Here is a 10265-nt window from a genome sequence, read left to right on the forward strand (position 1 = left end):
AAAAAAAAAAAAGGCAAGATCCAACTATACACTGCCTTCGAAAAACCCACTTGAAATATAAAACTCACGTAGGTTAAAAGTAAGTGGGTGGAGAAAGTTATACCATGCTAACACTAACAAAAGAAAGCGGGAATGGCTATGTTAACATCAGACAAAGCAAAGAAAATTATTAGAGATTTTTTTTAGAGTCACTTCATATTTGAATAAAATTTTAAACTCACACATCCAAGAAGTTCAACAAACCCCACACGAAAGAAAGATGAAGAAAAGTACACAACGGCACATCAAAATCAAATTGCAATTCTTTGCTCCACATCAAAGTCAGCAAATACTCTCATCATCTGAAAACACAATTCTAAGCAGGAATGTGAGAGTCCAGAGGCTTCCATATGACACAAGGGGCTACCACTAGTTCATGCTGAAACCAACGGCAGCAAAAAAAAAACCTGAGACAGGAGAGGTAGCCACGTGCCGTGAGCCAGAGCCACGGATTTCTTTTTATGTTTTTATTTTAATCACCCAGTGCTCATCACGACAAGTGCACTCCTTAACCCACATCCTCTATTTCCCCCATCCCCCACCACCCTCCCCTGTGGTGACCATCAGTGTGTTCTCTATAGTTAAGAGTCTGTTTTTTGGGGTTCCTCTCTTTTTTTTTCTTTCCTCATTTATTTTGTTTCTTAAATTCCAAATATGAGTGAGATGATGCAGTATTTGTCTTTCTCTGTCTGACTTATTTCACTTAACATTATATTCTCCAGCTCTGTCCATGTTGCTGCAAATGGCAAGATCTTATTCTTTTTTATGGCTGGGTAATATTCCACTGCATACATACATGTCTTCTTTATCTATTCATCTATTGATGGACACTTGGGCTGCTTCCATATCTTGACTATTGCAAATAACGTTGCTATAAACATTGGGGTGCATGTATCCCTTTGAAGTAGTGTTTTTATTGAGTCACAACTTTTGTCTCGGATCCCGTGAGAAGCTGTTGAAAGATTCTGAGCAAGGCAGTAGCATGAACAAATGTTAGAGGAAAAAAATACCTTTCTGACAGCAGGTTCAAACAGATTTGTGGGGCAGAGCGGGGGAAATAGGAGAATAGGCAGGAGGTAGCAGCAGCTGGGAGTGGGGAAGAAGAGCTAGGGTGGGAAGACATGTTAGTGCACAACGATCAGGGAGAACACCATCATAATAATCCAGAAATGGAGAGCCTTCTAACTACTCAATTATCATCTACCTTCCAAATGGCACTGTAAACATCCGGAGGGCCCCAAATGTCTTCTTATCTTTCATCTCCAGCACGGGGCATAAAACTTGCCATATATATGTTTAGAGCAAATGAAAGAATGGCTCTGATCGAGACTTCTATTTTTATTTAGTATTTAAAGTCAGAGACACTGATATTTATCATTCTAGAAATTTCTCATATGTAAATTTCTAAGGGAAAAAATATACCCGATCAAATGTTAGTCACATCCTTTCTTAAACATTGCTCCAACCGCATATATAATCCTAGATACATTGCATACCTAATTACAATAAAATCACAGATTACGTTAGCCTGACTAAGAATAAAACAATGGGGTTTGGTTCGTGTCTTTTGGAAACCGTATCATAACTGTATTGTTCCTTGGGAAATAGCCACACCCCCAAGTACACAGGAAAACACACACACTTTGTGGAGAGCAAAGAGAGGAGGAGGAGGACAAGAAGGGAGGCTTTTTTAGTAATTATAATTTCAGACTAAAAATGTACCACTGGCGACATTCCCATTTTTCATTGAATTTCCTTTCATCTCTATTAACATTGAATATCACTTCAGAAAACAAAACCGCAACAGAAATTAAAATGTGTTAACTAAAATTTGGAGATGTTCATGTTGTGCTACAGCTTTGCATTTTGAATTACTTCCCAAGATAAAAATTTTCCCGTTTAATCGTAATCTTTTAAAAGCATTTTACTACTGTTTCTCCCAATCATCTATGTGCTAAAAATTACACGCTTAAGCAGAAATAAATACATATTCTCACGCATAGTGAAGGATATTTGCCCACAATTAGACATTTATGGCAAAATGAAACAAGCCAAGCTTTGGAATCACAAAGCCTGGTTCTGTGAGTTACTCACTAGGTGGCCTCGGTGACTCTCTTAGAGACACTCAGTTTCCATATCTGTAAAATGGGAACGCATGAGACACTCGAACATGATTCCAAATATTCTCTGCCCACCTCTTAGTCCAGCCACGGCTAAGGAGAACAGCTGGACCCAACTCCCACCAGCTTGGAGAAGGTAAAAGGGGACAGCACCTCGTTTCAGGCCTGCACCAGGATGTCTTTTAACACCTCCGCGTGGGGTCCCATGGACCATGCTCCAGCAGGTGCAAACGGAGGAGTGGGGCAGCTAGCCTCTGCTCATCCTTGACTGATGATGGGATGATGGAAGCAGGTGGGTAAACACTTCCCTTCTGCATACCAGCTAGACTGTTCTGGGGTGCATTTCTTAAGCTTTTTCAAAAGGCCCCGTGGTGGGGCGCCTGGGTGGATCAGACGGTTAAGCGTCTGGCTTCGGCTCAGGTCGTGGTCCCAGGGTCCTGGGATCGAGCCCCGCGTCGGGCTCCCTGCTCTGCAGGAAACCTGCTTCTCCCTCTCCCACTCCCCCTGCTTGTGTTCCCTCTCTCACTGTGTCTCTCTCTGTCAAATAAATAAATAAAATCTTAAAAAAAAAAAAAAGGCCCCATGGAATCATGTCCAGCCTGTGGGTGGGCAACTTCAAAGTGCGTATTTGCATCGGTTTTCCCTCTGTCCCTGTTTCAGTCCTCAATCTTTTACTCCAGCTCTCTGCAGTTATTCACGGGACACAGGCTTTGCTTTCAAAGGAACCAGGGCACGGGCAGAACATCAGAAAGAATGTTTCCAACCTCCAGGGGCAGGTGAGGGATGCGAATGAAGTACCTTCCCAGGTCCAGATATCATGCTAAGTGGTTTGCATTCATTAACATACGTAAACCTCCCAACAACCCAGTGAGGTAGGTAGGACCATTATCTCCTCTTTGTAGACAAGAATGGCAAGAGATGTTCGGTATTTTACCCAAGATCATGCAGCTATTAGATGGCTCCAGAGCCTGAGATGTGTCCCATACTCTCAGCCACTAAAGCACAGGGTAGGTGCCAGATAAGGGGTGGTGAACATTTTTAGGGTGCTATCGCAGACGGAACACAGGCTTTGAAGGTTAGAAAATTAGGAGGAACACAAAGGAACTGAGAGCAATCGGGATGATAAATCTGCTTAGACGATAAGTTGGTATTCGCATCAGCTTTGATCTCTATGAGATGAGACGTTCAGACGGGCTCTGCTCGGTACACACAGCTCGCCTTCCCTACTGGCGTATAAAAATAGTAGTACGACTAAACTGATTTAGATGCCGAGTTTCCTGCTTAAATCCCACTTATCCTATTGACTTTAAAACACAGCCTTTTGCTTTCAATGTAGATTTCCCCCATTATCTATCCCCTCAAGGTAACTCCCACTAACAGATATCTATCTAGCCCAGATGTTGTAGTAAAGCTTGAGGTCCAAAATCCCCTTATCAAAGGAGATTGCAGCCTGTTTTCCCCATTTAAAGGCCAACAAGATCTAGGTACAAGAAATAAAGATAGAACCAGCAAGGAAAACCCGGGGCCCCCAGATCCCGGCTGTGTATGCCAGATACGGCTTTCCTGACACGAGGAGGAGATAAGAAAAGCTTCTAAGGTAGCAGCAAAGGGGATGGCTTGGCTTCGGTCCTGGCAGTCCCAGGTCTCTACAAATTGGCTGTTACAAACTCAGGAAGTGGGAAAGAGGCTCTGTCACTGGATCAGCTTCAGTGTCGGGCTCCTTTCAGTCTCAAAATCAAAATATCAAACTGCCATTTTAGAATTCGCAAGCCCGGTAAAACTGAGCCCAGGGGTTTTCCTCATCCGAGGGCCCACAGGGGTCTAGCCAGAGATGCAAGCCCACGCTTACTTCTGGCGCCTAACGCAGGCTCTCACTTTTTGTTGCTTGGTTTGTTTCATCTACACTGAAAAGGAAACACATTGCGTTTCTCTCAAGAGAAGCAAATCAGAAAGACAAAAATTCGACTCCGTGATAGGTCTTTAGAGTTATCACCCAAGACCATAAAAATTTAACGCTGGATAAAGAAAAAGAGATTCTTAGAGGCTATGCAGTCAGCTGTGAGTTTATAGGATTTTGCAAGTAAAAATGCTGCTTTAATTTGTAAACAGAGAAGTCCTATAAAATATTTGGCATTCAGAGACAAGGAAATAGCAAGGGTTTTCCTAACTGTAAATAAGGTTTCTTTTATTTTTCAAAAGGCTGGCCGTGGTCATGTATCCTGGGGCTGTGACAGACGTCTCTGGCCGGGCCACCAGCCCAGCCCAGACTTCAGGACACAGGACACACAGACACGAGAGGTTTCTGAGAAACGTATGCGGCCACACAAATTAAACTACCATGTCTTAGAGACCGCTTTTTTTTTTTCCTTTAAAACTGTGCCTATTTTATTAGGAGGGAAAAAATTCACCTAAATATTACAAAGAAAGAGCCAAGAGCTCAGATTAATCCACCTGAATGAAAAACTATTGCCCTGTTAGCAGGAAAAGCCATTTTCCAAACCCAGCCCAGTGAATCTGGTCATGACCTCAACATCACTTTTAAGTTCATTTTTGTAGAAAGGTGATCAGAATTTCAACTTGAATGTTTTTTGCAGCTGCTATTGCTTGCTGTTTCCTGAAATCTGGAATTCTACTTTTTGGGAAAAGATAATTTCTGCATGATCTTTTTCCAAAGGTTTGTAGTATATTCCCCTTGGAAATCCCTGTTTTGAGCCTATAAAGTATTACCAGATCACGCAGAAGTGACCCTATTGAGTGTATATTTGCTCCTGAAAGAAATATATACATTAGAATTTAAGAAGAAAGACTATCAAATTTTAAAAATAAATTTGATTCTAAGTACATCTCAGTTGACTTTGACTTGAGATGCATCTTCTATAGAATCTACATTTGCACCAGATACGTTAATACCTGCCACAACTACCACCAAAAATCTGAGAAAAACTTTGCTATTATATTTATGAACTCCATTTTGGTAAAAAATAAAATAAATAAACCAGACCAAACAAAAATTCCTGCACAATTTACCTAATACTTTACTGAGAGCTGAAAGAATGCCTGGGTGGCTCAGTCGTTAAGCGTCTGCCTTTGGCTCAGGTCATGATCCCAGAGTCCTGGGATCAAGCCCCGCATCGGGCTCCCTGCTCGGCGGGAGGCCTGCTTCTCCCTCTCCCACTCCCCCTGCTTGTGTTCCCTCTCTCTGTGTCTCTTTCTGTCAGATAAATAAATAAATAAAATCTAAAAAAAAAAAAAAAAGAATGCCTTTTAAATAAAACACTCTTAGTGGACCAATCGAAGAATTTTCACCACACTGCTGCTATTTTAATTTAATGCATGGGGAAAATCAACTCAGAGCACAAAAAAGTTAGTCCCTTACAAGGCCTGAACTGTTCCGACATCATTAACGTGTCATTACTGTCAGGTAAGACAATTACTTTTAAATGCGCTCTAAACCTTATTTACACTCTGTGAAGGCAACGAAATTGGCATTGAGCTGACTTTCAGATACTGCCATGAACAGGTAAAATGCAATACAAAGCAGGACTCTTTTGTGTAACATAACCCTGAGTGATAACCAGAGACTTTGTCCTAGCCCCAGTTTAAGAAGTTACTTTGTAAAATCAGTAACTATATACTGAATGTATATGAAAATAATGAATTGCATTTTGCAGAAAATACGATATTTGAGAATGTGATACATTCAAAAGTCATATGACTTTTGCCAAGAAAAATAGGTAATTAAGAGCATTCTGTAGAAATATGCATATTATCTGGTCCAATCAAAGTCTTTTGAATCCAGGCAGGCTCTGCGGTGCCTTATGCAAGCCAGGTTGGTGCTGTGGACTAGCAATGGTGACCAAAAATCAAGCCAACACAAATAGTACGTTGTCCGGGAATCCTAAATCCTACTCCCTTACAAATGTCTCGAATTTGATTTCAAAGGTTACCAGAAGGTGGCAAACATTCTATTTCTCTGTTTTACCTGAACTCCAGCTTTAAGGGATAATAAAAATAAGAGCAATTAAAAGACTAGGATAAAAAATATCCAGATCCAAATTCTGCATCCATTGGAAAGCATAATCTCATTATTGGCTTAGGAAAGTGCATACCTAGATTTTAGAAGTTAGCGTTTTGTGCCTTTTGTTGAAAGGTAATAAAAAGCTCACTTGCAAGGTTATATACAATTAAACCTCACACACATCCTCTGCCTCATAAAAGGAAACTGTGCTTAAGCAGTCAATGTTCGGCTTTGTTTTGTCAAATAGTACAGCGTCCCATGCCGCCTCTTCAAGTAGACTTAATATGTATTTTATGTATTTATCAGGTGCATAAGTATTAATGCTCTTAATGGCAATCATAATGATAAGCTACACTTAATTATAAGTCGGTGTTAAAGTTACTTTGTTAACACATATAATGTGTATATTCTATGGTTACTCCACTGTTACTCATTTATTATATTGTTATCTGAGGGTCATCAACATATGCTTATTCAGTAGACATGCAGAACCCATGATGTAAAAAGAATGGATTAAAGGAGATTTTACTTCTCGTGTTAAGGCAACTTTTGGTCTAGATTGCAGAAATCGTAAAGGGGTGAGCTGAGGAGAAATCAGAATTGCAAAAAATAAAGCAGAGTTTAATCAAAGTGAGACACTGGGTCAGTTTCAGTGACACAATTCTAATGGTAGCATTTAACTCAAATTGAAACTAATGTGGATCCTTTTAACTCACGTCTCTATTTAAATTTTATCTTCATCTTAGCAAGTCTGACATCAAATATCTTCCAATAAAGTGCAGTGATGTTAAAATGTTATCCATAGTCCTTTGCAGAATTTCCAAAGAAATATTATAAAATCGAGAAAATTAACTTTATATTTTAAATGCTTATCCTTAAAACTTGGTCCATAGAGTAATGTAAAACGAGAAATTAAAAAATCATATTCTATTTTCATTTTAAAGTCTTCGCAGTTGCCTAGGACATGAGAAAACTTTAGTCTTCACCTCAGGTATTCTTCAAAAAATTGATTATTCCGAAATAACAATTTTTTAAAAAACAATCTATGGTAAAGAGTAATATAGTTTTTAGGCCATAAGAATGCTTAGCCTCTCTAGAAAACAAAACAAAACAAAATGCTATCCCACTTTCCACAGTGCAGTTGTAATGGAGCTTGCCAGATAAAATTAATAGTGTAATTGTATTATTTTCTAATTCAATTGGGCACAAACCAGTAGAACAGAAGCCAAAAGAGAGACAGAGAGAAAAAGAGAGAGAGAGAACTCTGGCACCACTAATTGACTCTGGCCTCTGGTAATTTTAAATGTCTCAGGTCAGGCAACAAACACATATTTAGTTTTGGAGAAAAATGTATTTTCTATTCCCTTCTCTATTGTTCACCAAATTAAAGTACCAGGCCTGGCATGTGTAAAAAGTTCAGCCAATCAAATTCTTGGAAGTAGACAGGAAATATTTATTTTTAAAAGCTGTTTATCAATCTAAAATTTTAACAACCAGTGATGCTTTTTTTTGAAAAAATGGATTATCTATTTTAAAATAATGCAAAGAAGGATTTCAACATGAAATACTGTGAATGCCAATTAATTAAATAATTTCAAATAAGTTGTTCTTATCTTTAAGTTTTGTAAAAGAGTAGTACTTGCCCCTAGTCATTGTGAAATGTTTAAATAAACACTAGCTATGTAAATTTGAGTGTCTTTCTTTTACTGTTGTAACACTATTTCAGCGTAATTAGTCCATATGACTAATTACAAACACACACACAAACAGACACTTGTTTTTAAACTTGTTCAGATAAATTAAAATAAGAATGGATCTCTTGGCATTGTGCAGTGCACGACCTACCCAAGTGTATGTGGCAGACATGTTCATTGGTATATTTAATCATTTTACAATTATTGTTTCAAGCAAAATCATGATGTTATGACTAAGTCCCTTTGGGTTGGGGCAAAACTTTGGCTACATTGCTATATTGTTACATGCCACAAAAGGGAACATAGGGCCCACAGCAACAGAGGCAGAATAAATGCCTCCATGAGATTCCAAGAGCATTAGTCATTTGACAGCGGCTGCTTGTTCACAACAAAGCAAGGGCAAGCTCAATCCTTTCTGATATACTGAAGGACAGGCAAAAGACTGATACTAGAGTCTGATATTTAAGAACAAGTGACAACTCTTAAAATGTGTGGTAGCTCTGAAATGCTCAAGAAAATATGAAAGTAATTTTCTAAGCCTATTCCTTGATGTTTCTTTTTTGAAAGAAACATGATCTCTGAAGCCTTTGATTAAAGAAGGGTGTAATCACTCTTTTTAATTCACTCTGATTTCACCTCAAAAGGGACGCCCAAATTCTCTTATCCCAGGTTGGCTCTCACTTCAAACCAGAGGAAAGCAAAGGGAAAAAAAAAAAAAAAAGTCAAATCAATTTGGAGAGCTCTTCCCAAAGGCTTAGAACGTCAGGGGTATTGACAGATACTAAACTACACTGTAAAAGAAGGAAAGAAATGGATGGTCCTTATCTGGCCTGGGACAAGTCAGAAGAATTTTAGTTTAAATACGTAACACAGAACATGTGCAACACTCAGGGGCGTGTGGGATAAGCCCTAAGTCCCGCACAACAGAGGCATACTTCAAAGATGATTCCTGTTGTTTATCTGCACCCTCTAATGCCTCTGGAGTGAACATGGATTGCTTTTAAGGAGAAGAATAATGAAAGTTGCCCTTATTTTAAAAAATAAATTATATATTGTATTTAAAGATTTTTTTAAAAATCTCAAAATGTGTTAATTTCAGGGCTGAAGCTGAGAGATTCTGCTTAGTAGAGCATATTCGAGAAGAAGGAGGAGGAAGGGGAGGAGGGCGAGGAGAAGGGGAGGAGGAGAAGGTGGAGAGGAGGAAGAGAAGGAGAAGGGGAGATGGAGGAGGAGAGGAGGAAGGGGAGGAGGAGGGGGAGGAGGAAGGGGAGGAGGAGGGGAGAAGAGAGCATAGTCACCCTGGTGTTAATTGATAAGTGCTCCCTGAATAAAGGAGTGGGAGGGGCTGAGACCAAGGGCAGCCAGGGCAGTTAGCACTCAAAAGCTGGGGAGCCTGTCCAACTAATCGGCCCGTTTGTTTTCACAGCTTTGCTCGGAACATTTGCAGGGCTGGCCCGGCACTCCCTGCAGAGCCTGAGAGCGAGTGGCCAGCCAAGATACCAGCCGCACATTGTTTCACCTGCGCTGCCAGATACTCAGACAGAAAAAACACACAACACTTTGTCAAAACAGCCGTGGAAGCTGCTCATCTCCCCTCCCCCCTCGCCCCCCCCCCCCCACCCGCAGCCCCTGTCCTCGCTGCCAGGGTACACGCCGAAGAGATCCTCTTTTAAATTCCCGGCGAGGCGGGGGCGATGTGACAGATGAAGGGAACCGGAGTGCTCCCCAGGGAGCCCGGGCTCTACCTGGAAAAGGCTGTGCCAGACGCATTAAATCAGGTTCCCACAGCCCGCAGCCTGAGTCAGCACCTGGCCGCGGAATGACTCAGACACAAGGAAACCGTAGGATCAAGACGGGGCTCCAAGCTTCACGGGAGACCTGGGCTTTCTAATTCCCCCTCTGCCGCTGGAGTCACATGATTTAAAATAAAAATAAAAAAAAAAAGATAGAGCCTGCACAGAAACCTAAGGCGGAATCGGGCTGCTTTGTCTTCCCTTTGTTCCCGTGCAGAGCGAGCATCGCGAGTGCCTTTGTCGGGTTTTCAATTCACCGCGGCCGAAGCGCGTGTGATAAGAACTTTCTGAGGAAGCTCTAAACCTTTGGCACGTATCAGCGATGCCTAATTATGAAAGATCTAATAATACGTTCCTTGCGTTTCTCTGACAACCACATGTTCTGCATCCGGGCCGCGATTGGGAGCCCGGAAGGAGCTGACGCTACATCAGACTGCACAGGGTTGGGCGGGGGGCGGGGGGCTCCGGGGGGCTCCCTTACCCGGTCCGCACACGCGGGGAGCGCAAGTCTTCACTGGACACATACCTCCTGAAAGAGAAAACAGGTGATGCACGAAAGCAGTTTGTTTCAAGTTCCGGGCGGGCGGGGGGGGGGGGGGGT

Source organism: Leptonychotes weddellii, chromosome 3 (genome assembly GCF_054177405.1).
Source record: "Leptonychotes weddellii isolate Sample4059 chromosome 3, ASM5417740v2, whole genome shotgun sequence".
NCBI classification, from domain to species: Eukaryota; Metazoa; Chordata; class Mammalia; order Carnivora; family Phocidae; genus Leptonychotes; species Leptonychotes weddellii.